General features: G+C 39.0%; 1 long non-coding RNA gene across 2 annotated transcripts in view; it reads right to left on the bottom strand.

The window, feature by feature from the left end:
* Positions 1-553: 553 nt before the first annotated feature.
* LOC144992453 (uncharacterized) overlaps positions 554-14,708 on the bottom strand; it is a 72,676-nt gene continuing 58,521 nt past the window's right edge. For both annotated transcript variants that reach the window (XR_013656422.1, XR_013656423.1), the window contains exon 3: positions 554-969. This is a non-coding gene — a long non-coding RNA (uncharacterized LOC144992453). The remainder of the gene's footprint in view (positions 970-14,708) is intronic.

The raw sequence follows: 14,708 nt of genomic DNA on the forward strand, positions 1-14,708 counted from the left end.
CTCAAAACTGCACGGCTGATAGCACTGATATTGCTCATCATTTTGGTTGTTAGCTTGGGGGTGTGAGGGACTGTAAGATAGTGGGAAAACATGTGAACAGATGGATGACAGGAGGAAGGTACGGGCTTGTTCCACGGCAACAGTTCCACCCACAACTCAGCGGTGAATTTCCGGTAAATTATTGTAGCTCTACAGATATTATGTCCTAGAAAGTGACAGTTTTTTTTTTATAAAATTTTGCTTAAAAACGGCATAATCATACTTAAAAGACCACTGGGAGCACTTTTATAATAGATCAAAAGATGATCAGAGTGGAACTGTGTCAAGAGGCCATGACTCAACTTCAGGACAATTATCTGTATATTTTTCATGAACATGAGGGATAAATAAATATCACTTTTTAAGCTGATTTACTGAAATACATGTATGCATTTTTAACTGTACATCTTTTCTCCTTTAAGTGTCAGACAGTCATAAACTGAACAATAAAGGGCACAATTTTCCAACTCATTTATTCACATTTTTAATAATGTAAAGATTGAATCTCATTTACAAGATAATTGTAAATTATTTCACCAGCACTCTGCCAGAAACTTCATTTACCTTCATTTGGCTTGTTGGGGCTGTCAGTTTTTTGACTTTGGCCATAAATTACAGCCCATTTGATTAATGGAAAACTACTTTGATGAAAATTTTTACTTTTCTTACTTAGTGACCTCGGGCTTTCACTGAACGCATTTATCAGCTTCTTGCTAAAAGTTGAAGACAGTGTAGTTTATCCAGTGATGATGACTGTAGGACAGACAAAAATAGGTCCTTCAACAAAAGGAGCTTGTGTCTGTGCCAGTCAGCTGTTGTACACCTGGGCTCCGTCTGCTTCCACTTCCTGGAGGCTATGAGGTATTTAGAGCAACTCCCAGAAGATCGGGTTGTTGGAGCTGCAGCTACACTCCACTTCTGGAAAAAGCTCTGTGAGAAAATAAAACATAAATGACAGTCTGAAACAAAGAATAAATATACCATTTCATCAGGGACTCTAAAGAAAACTTTTTTTATTTAAATATGTTCATTTTAAATATTTTTATTTTTTCTTTATTTGCAGAAAGTAAGCTGTTGTGGATTCGTCCCTGTAGTTGCAAGTTTTTCATTAACACTGTCACGTTTCTGCTGAGCCCCTCAAGTCAAACTCATTCTGGCAGCCAGGCACCAGGTCAGGCCACCTGTCATCTCATTTCTGCGCTTGGCCTCCACTGTCAAACACACGCAGACATTCCTCCCTTTGCCACACACAGCACCTGCGATTGGCTCGGCTGTTGCCATCACAGCTGTCAGGCTCGGCCTCAATGTTAATTAAACAGACCTCCCAAATAGCGGTTTATTCCACCAGATTGCTGTTTTCAGCCAAAGTATTACAGCAGAGAATGAGTCCAAATTTAAACGCCTTCTTTAAAATGTATTCTTCTTTGTTCTAGAATTTGTTTTCAAAGTTTTTATTTCCAACATTATTTTAAAAAATACATTTCTGAACATTTTTATGGATTGCTTAAAATAAGAAAAATGATGTGGCGAAAAGGAGGGAAAAAAATGCTTAAGTTGTTTGAAAACCACGAGATGACAAACACTTTTTCCTGAAAAAATTTCTAGCAATGAGAAGGCTATTTCTGATGTGTGAGAGACATAGTACGAACCAAAACAAGATTATGAGATTGTCACAAGAACAGGCAGATGGCTAGATCCAAATGCAGCAGGTTCATTAACTCAGCTACAAGTCCACAAAGCTAAATCAGGGTCAGGCAGGCAGGAGTCGATAACAGGCATAGGATCATCAGAATAAAGGCAGATGTGGGGCAGGCAAACAGTCAGTCCGGGTCAGGGTCAGGGGACAGATCAAGTCCAGAAATAACGCTTGTTAAAGAAGGCAGAGTGGCACAACCAATACTTCACACTGAACTCAGCTCTGTGCAGTGATTCAGTTGACTGTGGATGATTGAGTGAATGAGACTCAGGTGTGCAGCATCCAGGAAGTGGGGCTCGAACTCTGGAGATGGTTCCCGCTGGTGACCAGAGGGGGAGACAGAGTTCTGACTTCGGACAGATGTGAACACGACCGAATGTCACAGAATAGAGATAAATTATCATAAATATAATCTAAAATAACTAATATCGTTTGGTCCAAAATCAAGCTCACATTCCACATCTGTAATGCTTTGTTATATATTCCCAACATGGAAAAAAAAAAAAAAATGAAATTATGAGCCACAACAGGTGTAAACAACACCACATGTAAGGCTTTTCTGCTAACTTGATTTGATGTTTATTAAAGACCCACTCCAATTAAAATTTTGCATGTTCTTGTGGCATTTTTTTCGTGAGGGAGGACATATTATAAAGAAAATTAATCCTTAATTTCACATTTCCTTATTCAAATTGTTGTGAATCAGAAGCAGTTGTTACGTTGGGGTTGTAGGGGTCTGTAAACTAGCGGTAGAGAGTGTTAACAGATAGGATGATGGGAAGGGATGGGCTCACCCAGTCCCAACGGTTCTGTCCACAACTCAGAGGTGAATTTCTAATTAGCTACTGTCGATCTGCAGAAACTATATCCTAGAAAACAACACAGGCTTTTGATTTTTGACTAAAAACAGCATGATCACAATTAAAGCATCACTTGGAACGCTTTTACAATAAATCGTAAGATGATCAGAGTGGGACTTTTAGAGAAAAGGATCCATCAGTTTAATTTCTTATGCGACATAAGTCATTAGGAAGAATTTAGTAAAGGATTGGTCTCATAATTGTTTTGTACTCAATACTCCATCCCACAGTGAAATAATATTGAACATGTTTCATGAAAACCATTATTCCTTATTAATAAGAGCAATAGTATGGCAGATTATGCAACAGCCTCACAGAAAGCTTTCCTGCTGTCGTTTGTGAAGCGGCTGCCAGCGGAAAGCAGGAGTTTTTGGCCAAAGAAGCAGAAAAGACAAAATAAAAATTGGTATTCAGAGTCATGTTTTGTTCTAGTCTCCCTCGTGGATGGGTTTTTACAACACTGTTATTAGATTCACCTCATTATGCAGCAGCAGCAGCAGCAGCAGCGGCAGCAGGAGAAAGGCTTGTGCAAATACCATGCTTTGATCCACTTGGTGGTGTTAACTCCTCCCTGAAAGCACACCTCAGGAGTTAGATGTGGAGAAAAGAGATGAACCCCAGCACAAGGACTTTATTGCACTTTTTTTTGTCTGAAAACGACTTTGAGGATGCACACAGGTTTTGTGGGATGACACATGTTCAGGGAGAAAACGCGTTTTAATCCTGAATGGTTGTGATGTAAGATTAAAGAACAGTATTAGCCCGATAACCCATGAAAACAAAGCAGTTCTGTTGGGTTGAATGGAATGATGCAGAGGTTAAAGGGGTGCTGTGTCTTTCCTTCCTCTCTGAGGGTCTGTTCTTCTGGTTCAACTCTGACGGCGGCTTTGATGTTTTGCAGAAAGTGTAAATGGGAGCCGAGCTGAATGAAGCTGCTGGACATCCACTGTTTGAGTGACTTTTCTCTTTATTTCTGAGCAGCAGTAGCTAAGCAGACCCTCATCCGTGGATGAAGCATCTGATCTGTGCCCTAGAGCACTGTATGCTGTATATACGCCTGTTAGACTTATTATCCCCTTCTAACAGCAAAGACAGAGCAAGATTTACTTAAAAAAGGATTTTAAATATGTCAGTGATGCTTAATCAAATTAGCAACCAATAAAGATTATTTTCCTGAATAGCTGCTGTGTTTTGTTCAGCTGACAGAAGACTGGTGCTGAGAGATTAACAACAATATTCTGTTTTGAAATGCCCCCATGGAGGCCAAAGCAAAGTGTTTTTTTCAGACTTGCATCTCAAATAAACCTCCTATGGATTCATAAGTTCACATAATAGTAGAGGGGAGGAAGGGGAGGAAGGGGGAGGAAAAAGGGGGGGAGTGAGTGTTTTATTTAGATGCTGATTTTGGTGCTCACTGGTCCTCTGTAAGAGCAGAAACGCAGAGGAATGCATTGAAAGGGACAGCTCCCCATTCAGACTCCATAAAGCGTCCATCGTATACGAGCTCAAAAGGAGTTTCCTCTGTGGGAAAAGAGAGACCCTCCCAATCCTCCCTGTGAAAAGATAGCTACTGTCCAGAAGGCTTTAGGCAGAAGTGCATTGTGGGCTGAGGCAGCCTCTTACCTGAACAAGAAAGGCAGCGAAAGCCCTCTTTGTGGGTGTTTACACCAAGCCCTGCTCTGCTTTCCCACTGGAGCAAAAGGGATAACAGCAGCGGATGAGAATACCAAAACATGTTGTTGCCAGATTAAAATCGAGCCATTCATGGGAGGGCATGGTTGATATATTATCATCATTTGAAGATAGCTTCTCTTTGATCCTGCGCTGAGGACAATATGAAGCATGAGGACTCTCGCAGGGCTGATAACATCTCAAAAAACTATATAAACAGGCAGAGCAAGCACAAAACAGCAAACCACATATGAATCCTGCGGCTTCGGGAAGTTTGATGACATTTTTTTGTCATTATAAATTTTCTGTGGAGAAAGATTTTGTGACTCCCGGTTCCACAAACAGTGTGTTTGCTTGTGAAGTAAAAAATAAATAAATAAATAAAAGATTTAGAAACAAATTCTGTGTTTTACATAAGAATAAAGCACCCTGACAACAAGCTTGTGAATGCAGAGAAGTAATCCTGTTGACCAGCTGAAGAGTAATGTCAGTGTATTGGCAGCTCCATTGAGAATTAGTTTCCAGGGTGATGTTAGTATTTGTGGTGGGCTGTGCACGTCAGTCACATTAGCAATGTCCTTCACATAAAAGCTCTGAAAAGCCACGTCTGAACTGGTCCTCAGTCTGGGAAATGGCTTTGTAGAAATGCAAAGGTCAGAGCTTTCCCTTCTTTCAAACACTTTTCTTGTTCAGCTTGTTTTTAGCATGAGAAGTTCTATATATTTTCATTTTTGAATGGAAGATCTGTACATTAGGAGCTCCTTGCTGTAGGGTTTTCATCAGGAACAGAAATTAGGCTTGAAAATGGTTTGGAATTTAACATCAACTGTGATTAAGCTGCTGGCATCTTATAAACAGCTTTGACTTCACTTGAGAAGCTTAATTCTTTCTTTTGAAACTATATTAAAGCCCGGTGACTGCTCGTGAGCTGCAAGCAAATTGAGGTGCTTCCTGGTTTTAATAGTCTTGATTTAAAACTGAATTTGTGTTTTGCTTCTTTGCAACAGATTATTATATTTATGTCAATAAAATAACAATTTGAATAAAAAAAACATAAACACTACTCAATGAAAAGTAGGACGGATGCTTGTTGGGTTGGAAATGTTTGATTTTTGTAGTTACATGTGACAAAATGACTCAAAAGACAATCATTAAAGTATTAAAAGTCTCCTGCTGGAGTGCTGCTAATTATTTCAGTGCTCACAGCATTGCTTGGCAGGAGTTTCCTAAAGGCAACAAAAGGCCTCAGGATGTTCTCGGACCTGTAATTGGGCTCTCATTGAGACTTCTGGCTTTGCTTTCACAGAAAGAAAGCTCGTTACCTTCAGTCGTGACCTCGGTTTGAAACAGGGCAGAGGTTTGGATGCCAAAGTGTTGCAGCTGATTTTCTCTTGATATCAGAGCTCGTTTAGATTCCAGGGCAGCTGGATTTGGACGTTTCTCCGATAAATTCATGTAACCTTAGATCAGGAGAATTGGCTTCACTTTGTTCAAGATTGCAGGTGGGCTGAAACTGATCCCAGTTGTTGTTGTTATCACCCTGGACAGGTTTCTGTTCCACCTCAGGGTGAAACTGAACCAATTTTGCCTTTTTTTTTTTGGTGGGCTCCTTTATTTACTTCCCTCGTCACGTATAGTTGCACAGATTAGCAGCTGGCTTGTCTAGATATGTAGCTGATGATTCTTTTAATCCATTAATTCAATATTTATGATATTTTTGTACATAAATGGTATCAGTGGCCACTAAAGTTACATCATATACTTGTCTGTACTTCACCATCTTAGATCAGCCACGTTACAACACAGCACAAGAAAAACATACCATTAATCTCTAAGGATTAGAGAAAGAGTTGTGTTGTCATAGATTTTCTATCATGATTCAAACACTGTCGGTTGTAGTTCAGGTCAGTGCAGGTTAGAAAGAAGGAAACAAAAGTTGATGAAATGTGTCAAAAGTTGTGTTTTAGTTTCATCGTGTGTTTTCTTTTTGGCATTTCTATGTGCTGACGAGCCTCTGCTGACAAACGTCTCATTTGTTGAGACGTTTGTCTCAACAAATGAGAGGGAGCATAAAGGATGGGCCAAAAACAATACCTGTCAGCAGCCATGAGGGAGAGCTGAGCCTCGCTGTGAGGCTACCGATCGAGCTCAGACCTCCCACATTTGTTTTGGGTGGTCAAGTCGCAAGCATGGAATGTCGGAGCTGTTTTTGCACCGTGACATGTTTGTGACACAGACAGGTGTTCAGAGGGTTTTTAAGGAATGTACTGTTGGTTCTTCACCTTGGACCTTCACAGGTTCATGTTAGGAAGGAACACTGAAAATCTGGGTAAAAAAAAACCTGCTCAGATTTCATCAAGCCATTCCTTCCTAATCCTGTTGAGTTTGTAGGTATTCTTGTACTGATCTGTTTTTATTTTGGGGGATTTATATCCTTGTATTTGTCATTAAACTGCATTTTTGTGGGTAAAATGTCCCAAATTTAATTTAATTGGTCAAGTAGATGAGCCTTAATTATAAACAAGGATGCAGGCAGACATGAAATGTAATACAGTACATAAATATAATGGTTCCTACTGCAGAAAAATCCCAAATTCAATTGAAAGATTAATTTTCGTTCCATATTTTGCACATTGCTATCTTCTGTATCCTTACAGCCTCGAGCTGCTCAAATTGCTCCAATGTAATGACAATAAATTATTCGGATTCTGAGATTTTTCCATACTTGAGTATGGAAAAATGTAAGTACCGGTAAGTGTGAGTATGCAAGTATCCTATGATGAGCCCTGGTTTGATTCGCAACAGCATGAATTTAAGCATCAAACCAAAGCGCAGAAGGAGTGGAGATGAACGAACATAGATCATGAATAAAAAATAGATAGGAAATACTAAAAGTTGACAGTTGTGGGGTTGATGCAGGTCACAATAAATGAAAGTCAAATACGTTTGTTATTCTTCTTGCTTTTATTCTTCCTAAGGTTCCTGAATTGAATTGGACTTTATTGATCTCACAGAGGAGAAATTTACCTGCCATGGCAGCTCAAGAGAAAAAACAAGTAACAATACAAATCACGGAACACCAAATAACCATTTACAAACAGACAAATAGGTAAATAAATAAATGAATAGATAAATAAATTAGTATTTTTTTGATGATCTAGTCACATGAAGGAGTTGTGCAGTCTGATGGCTGTTGGAATAAATCACTTGCGGTAATGCTCAGGACAAAGCTGGACCACCTCACTAGCTTATTCAGATTCTTCTTATCCTGGTCAGCGCTGCTCGCTCCCAAAGTGGCTACTGACTCTGAAGGCCTCAGTCTCCTCTGACACTTAATGGAGTCAATATTTCATGTATTGTATAAGTATATATATATATATATATATATATATATATATATATATATATATATATATATATATATATATATATATATATATATCACTATTCATGATGACTGGTAATAAGTGATCATCGTAATGGATCATTTACATATGGGCATGTATATATGGATATGCATCTCTTTTACTTTTTTTTAGTTTCTAATCAAATCATGACTAATTATCTTAAGTTTGAAATATCTATGTTTAGATGTGTATCTCTTTTGTTTGTCTTCTTTAGTATTTCTTTGTTTTGAATGCTTGAAATAAAAAAAAATAAAAAAACAGAAAATGCAGTTGACTTTGGCCCTTCTTGTACAGGACATCTGTGTTATTGTACTACTTCCAGATAAGCAGTTGTGTGATTATGCAGATGATGTAGTGTTTAAACAAACCAAAGCCAAAGAAGGCGAGACATGTATTGACATTTCCCACCCAATCAAACCAAATCAGACCAGGGTGCTGAAAGTCTAAAACATGCCGCCTGCATTTAGCCCACTTTGGACATGGATTGTTAAGTTTCTTTCCCTTAGTAAGGAGATACCATCAGAACACAAGCAGGCAGTTTGTGTGGACCCCACATCCCTTTCAAGATCTGAGAAATCTGTTGAAGTGGAAATGATATAAGATATGCAGTTGGTTCCCTTTTTTTTATTTGAATTGGCTCTTTTAATAACTTATATTCTAATGTCTATTGCCATGCATACCATGGGAATACAGAATTTCATACCAGTTTTATCACAAGGCAAAACAAATCCTTGATTTTACTTTTTAATGCATATAATACAGTCTTCCCATTGTACTGAAGTCAGAACAATGGTCAGCTCTTTGCAGAAAATCCATCATGACAACCTGCTTTGTTCTGGTTCAACAGCCCAGGTGAGATTACAAAGCAAAGTAGGAAAAAAGTACAAATATCTAATCAACCTGCAAATTGACACCTTTGGAGATTGTTTGTTTAACACAGCAGAGTGTCACATATCTGAGGCATGGAAAGTCCTGAGGCTTTTTATTTTATTTTACCTTGTGCGAGTTTACAGAGTTGATGGATGTTAACAAAAGCCGCTGACGAAATGGGAGCGCAGAGGCACAGGCCTCAGGTGTGAACAGGTGTGTGGGTTCACTGCCACACTGGAATGGGAGCAGCTCCAGGTGCACAGCTGTGGGGTGTGGCTTTCACTCACAAACAGATAGATAGATAGATAGATAGATAGATAGATAGATTGATAGATAGATAGATAGATAGATAGATAGATAGATAGATAGATAGATAGATAGATAGACAGATAGACAGATAGACAGATAGACAGATAGATAGATAGATAGATAGATAGATAGATAGATAGATAGATAGATAGATAGATAGATAGATAGATAGATAGATAGATAGATAGACAGATAGACAGATAGACAGATAGATAGATAGATAGATAGATAGATAGATAGATAGATAGATAGATAGATAGATAGATAGATAGATAGATAGATAGATAGATAGATAGATAGATAGATAGATAGATAGATAGATAGATCGAAAGAAATAACAAGACCCTGGGAAGGGATGAGAGTAGATAGATAGATCGAAAGAAATAACAAGACCCTGGGAAGGGGTGAGAGGCGGCCCGGGTGGGGTTTCTGCTCAGACTTAATCCTGCGTTGCCATAACTCTAAACAGGAGCTCAGAAGAAGACAAGGGTATATGTTTGGAGCAGAAGGTCAGAGGTCAAAGGGAAACAGAAAGGAAATCAAAGGGTTTTTTTTTTTTTGAATGTTTTACCCAAGTGTTGACACTGCCTGTGTGTTTCTATGTGTGTAGGTGTGAGTGATCTGTGTGTGCTTAAGAAACTCAAGGGCCTATGCAAACAGAATGACAAAGAGCGAAGTTGTTGAGGTTACTTGTCTGGGAGGTAAATGTGTGGCAGTCTGGTTTCCTGGGAAACAATTGTTCTTATCAATCCGCGATTAAACAGCTTTTGTAATCTGCAATCCTGCTGTAACACATCCTGGTGAAGTTGTGTGAAAGGAACGTGTGTGAATCCAGCCCGTCTAAGCCGCGCGCAGCATCAATCTTTGACTCAGAAAAAATTAGGTATGAGGAAAGCTCTCTGACTTCGGGGCATATGTGTGTCTATTCCATCAAGAAGCTTTGTTTGGCTTGTTATTTTCAAAAGGAGAGATGGCTCTACCACCCTCCACGAGGTATATACGTGAAAGATTACACATCCTGATTTGAAGCTTGACATTCTGTGCCTTTAAAATCCTATTTTTTCCAGATACAATGCTATCCAGATGAATATCGTGACCTCCCTTGTGTTTGCTGTGTAATGTATTCTGCAGGCAATTCTTTATTTTCAGGTCTATGAATGTTAACAACTTTTTCCTCCTCTTCTGCAGAATCACTTAGTATTTTATTCTCTTTGTGTCTCTGCACAGCTGGATGTTTTTCTTTCTACCAGCCGGGAGAAAATAGAGCAAATACGGAATAGGTGAAAAGATTGTCAGATTACTTTAATTAGATTGATGCCAAACCTGTGAATAGGAGGAGCTAAAATCTGACAGATGCCATCGAAAGACTTCGATTGAAGCCAAGGTTTGAAAAAATGGTCTGAAACGCAATCCTATGATGTTCAGCTGCCACAAATGTCCCACTTTTAATGACAAATGAGCCAAAACTAAGTCAGAAGATGCCACATGTATTAATCAGAATTAATTAAGTCATCTGCAACTTATTACCAGTGACTCCAGGGTTGATTAAAAGAAATCACTTAGCAGCAGCTCACACCATTATGCTAATGAAAACTCATTTGGAGAGACAGAGAGGGGCAGGGCCAAGTATTGGGATGGCTTTAGGCATCAAATGGCTTCTTGGACAGTGTGTCATTACAGGGCTGGAGGAGTGGGAAGCCTTATGGAAATGATGATGATAATGATAATGGCAGAATTTTAATCAAGCACATCTTGTCATCTCTCACAGGCTTATTCAAACACTGACTTTTTTTTTCTGTATGTCATTAATGTGTTTTGTCTGCCCCTGCCCTGCAGTCCCCTCCCCCAGTAATCTCCCTGGTCAGTGAAGATAAGACCTGTTCACTATAATTCAACAACAGCAGATTTTAATATCTCAACAGAAAGCCTTAGATGAACAACACAACAACCTTCTCCAAGTCATTTATACTAATAAAGTTAATGTTTTCTGCCTTCAAACATAAAGACACTTGTTCATTTAGAAAAAAAATCTTCATCATTAAATTGATGAAGGAACCAAACAGGTTCTTGAATATCATTTCTGATTTTAAAACCCTGTTGATTGTCAGGTCTGGATGAGTGAATGGCTGAAGGGGTTAAACAGGTAGATGAGAAACCTATAAATAACCCATGCTGTGTCGGTTTCACTGACCATAATTTATGTTGACGTACTTTTTAGTGGGCTGGCAGGGAGATTTATGTTCCGCAGGGAGTCTGAAAGACGTTTAGGTTGTGTCCACATCTGCTGAAACTTAACATGAATTTGCAACACTCTGTAGGTTATCCACGCTTTTGTGTTGTTTCTGTTTTTGAATCTTATTTGTGTTTTACTGTTTTATTTTGTAGTTTTTACTTTTTGGGATATTCAATTAACGTGTTTTGTTGATAGTTAATGTGTTGCGTTGTGAGTTAATGTGTTGTGTTATGAGTTAATGTGTTGCGTTGTGAGTTAATGTGTTGTGTTGTGAGTTAATGTGTTGCGTTGTGAGTTAATGTGTTTTGTTGTGAGTTAATGTGTTGTGACCCTTCTGGGCCACCGTCATATTATACTTTTTCATCTTAAGTTTTAAACTTATGTATCTGTATTATGATACATTTGTCTTTTAGCTTTGTATGATTACTAACTACAAAACAAAAAATACATTTTTGACATTTAGTGTTTTTTTTAATGCATTACGATTGTGTAAGTGTGAGTGGGAGGGAGGCGGTAATTTGATTGTATCAGACCTCAAACCGGACAGTTGGGTAGACCTCTTGTTGGATTCAACAAAACTCACGCTTTACTTTGCAAAGGGCATTTCCAGCACAACGCTGAGGTGGGCGGAGTCATTTCCACCAACATCCCTGTCCTTCTTGGTTCATTAACGCCCTCCAGAATCCCATGACCACAGTGGTTATTGGTCCAGTGAAAACAGTGGACCAATAACATTTAACATGGGTGGAGGTAAAGGGGCAGAAGACTTTGGAAGGGTGGCAAATGGGAACAGCAATTACAAATTAAAGGATCAAAAAGAGGTATTTCAAAGAGATTGGTTTTTGTTGTTAATAAAAAAAAACAGCTGAGGCACTACTACTAATGATTAAAGAAGCTTGTTGATTATTTCTTAATCTTTGTCAATGTTGTTGTTTCCCTTTTCCCATCAGGGGTCGCCACAGCGAATGAGTTGCATGGTAAACTTGGCAATGTTTTACGCCAGAGGCCCTTCCTGATGCAACCCTCTCAAAGCAACCGGGCTTGGGACTGGCACAGAAGTAGAGAAGGGAACAGGGAGCAGCCTGGAGTTGAACCCTGGTTTCACGGACGGAGGGTGCCGCAAACCAGCACGAGCTAAACCAGCCCCTCTTAATCTTTGTCAATAATGATACTAATATTGACTCAAAGTTTGGGGGGGGGGGGCAAAGCTTTTTGCTGGGGGGCAGCTGTCCCCCCTTGCCCCCCTGTAGCTCAACCCTGAGTGGAAATATGCCTGGTTCCTACAATGAACCCCTTTGGAATGTATGCAATTCATTTATCCATCCATTTTCTTTATCCACCATATCCTCCTTCGGGGTCGCAGGGTTGCCAGAGCCTGTCCCCGCCATTAATGCCCTGTTTCATTTAAAGTGAACCCGGTCGCTGGACTGGTCAGCTTTTAGGATTTTCTCTTTTATCGAAAAGTTATTAAGTCTGTAATCATTTGACACTCATCAAAAACCCTGTGTCAGACTATATGATGCTTTTGATATCTGACAAGAAATCAAAAGCATACAGAGTAAACAGCTGGAGTTGTTCAGATGTTTACTCTTCTGAGGTCCAGCAGATCCACCATGAGGCTCCTCAGCACCTGTTAAAGCCAATTTCTTTGAGTTATCTCATACATCTCCAGTTTTTGATCTTGGTTCATTGTGCAGAGGGTACTTTCATCCTTTACATCTGCGACCACTTGACCATTCAAATAAAAATCCCCTTGGCAGGTCGGTGATCTTTCTCAGCTGTTGGCATGCCCTCGGGCCAAAGAAGGCTTGCTGTGCGCTCCAGCTGCAGGCTTTGCTGTGGTCATGGGGCCCAAGTAAAGGGCGCTATTGTCCATTCATGGGGTTAACTGTGTGAAAGGTCAGATGAAGGAGAGTCAGAGCTGGGGCCTAGCAGGAAATGAAGTTGTAGAGGCAGTTTTAGTGATGCTGTGAGGCTGCAACCTAAAAAGAAAACATGAAATAGTCCACATAAAAGTTGACTTTTTACTTGAATACACATGATGAACAACTGATAGGAATTCATATCAAAAGGTAGCTCTATAAAGCTCATAACAGAAGTCTTTACTTCACACCAAGTTAGGAAGTTCAGTCAGTCCAGGATGCAGAGCAGCTCCTAACCAAAGGCACCTCTTGGAATCCAGAAAAACGGCAGAACAAATTGGGGAACAAATAGTCCCACCAGGTCATTCACATTATCCTCAGGAGGTGGGCTGCCTGCACTCAGGCGTGAATGCCTCCCTGAAAGAGGAATTTCTTGCATAAATCTTTGAAAGAACACGGTGGACGTCTTTGCTTTTATGGAATTTCTATATACGACTTTATAAAGTCAAATTATTTCTTTGCTTCATTGGGAGCGAAGAAATCATTTGAGGCGACAAATTAGATTAAATGTGGAACAATTTATTTCCCGCAGCACGTAAACATGCATATAAAATAGAGCTGTTGCAGTGTATATTAGGGATGGCACAAGTATCCGTTTAAAACTCAACCGTGTGTTGAAACATTGAACGTAATCGTGGAAAAATTCAATATATTTATTATTGTTTTGTTACATTAAACCAGGCTTAGTTCATGCCAACGGATTGGTTGTTCGCCTTTGTTGAGGGCCTATTAGCAAATGTAAAAAAATATTCATAATATTTTTCTTTTGTGGTTTTGTAATAAACTAATCATAAATCGATCCGAAAGAAAACTGTGACCCAAAGGTCGAGGTTTGAACTCTAAGAATGTTCTGATCTGATCACGTTATCAGAAATTGGGTCCGATCATGTATGTACGTGTGGCTCCGTCTATATTCTGAAAGGCACACTTAAGCTATAGAGTCAGAGCTTATGGTTGACGAGTCCTTCTTAAATGAACTTCCACAGTCCAAGTTCTTCGTTTTCACATGTTTACTTCCCAAAAAGATTGTTACAAAAAATGTAAATACAAAAACATATAAAACATAAGAACTTTAAAGTACGGTCGAAAACTAGTGCGCTCTCTTGCTCTGTAACTTCACAAAACAAAAAACAATGTGCAACTGGCTATGTCATACATCCCAGCCAATAGAACTGCTGGGCTCCTAGGTTGACCTATTCTTTTGCAAATGCAGTAAAAACAGTGTAAGATGTTTAAATGGCTCTAACAACATAGTTTCAGGCTCGATCAGTATCGGATGCTATTTTCTGATCAGTGATCGGATATTTATATATTTCTTATTACTTTGCTGTGTATATTTCAGGCTTATTTTTTCAAATAAATGCTTTGGTAGAAGTCTGCATATCATGAATGAATCAAAATAATTTATTGCCGTTAAAGTGCATCGGAATATGGCAGCAGCTTGAGCAGGAGAATCACAGAGGTCTTGCCTTTGGCCAGGCCACAGTTGAAAATAAAACATTTTTTTCTTAATCTGTCTTGCCTGGATAAATAAAGGTTAAATAAATAAAAATAAACAAAAACAGATTAATAAAGTTAGTAAAATAGTTACCAATTTGGGGCATAGGGGGATCAGAAACTCTTTTAATAAATGTTTAAAAATGACAGCAAGTGTCTCTTGTGATTTGTCTCAATGAAAAAAATGACCTATAAAGACATTCC

The sequence above is a fragment of the Oryzias latipes genome, chromosome 6 (genome assembly GCF_053564925.1).
Source record: "Oryzias latipes strain Hd-rR chromosome 6, Olatipes_Hd-rR_3.1".
Lineage (NCBI taxonomy): Eukaryota > Metazoa > Chordata > Actinopteri > Beloniformes > Adrianichthyidae > Oryzias > Oryzias latipes.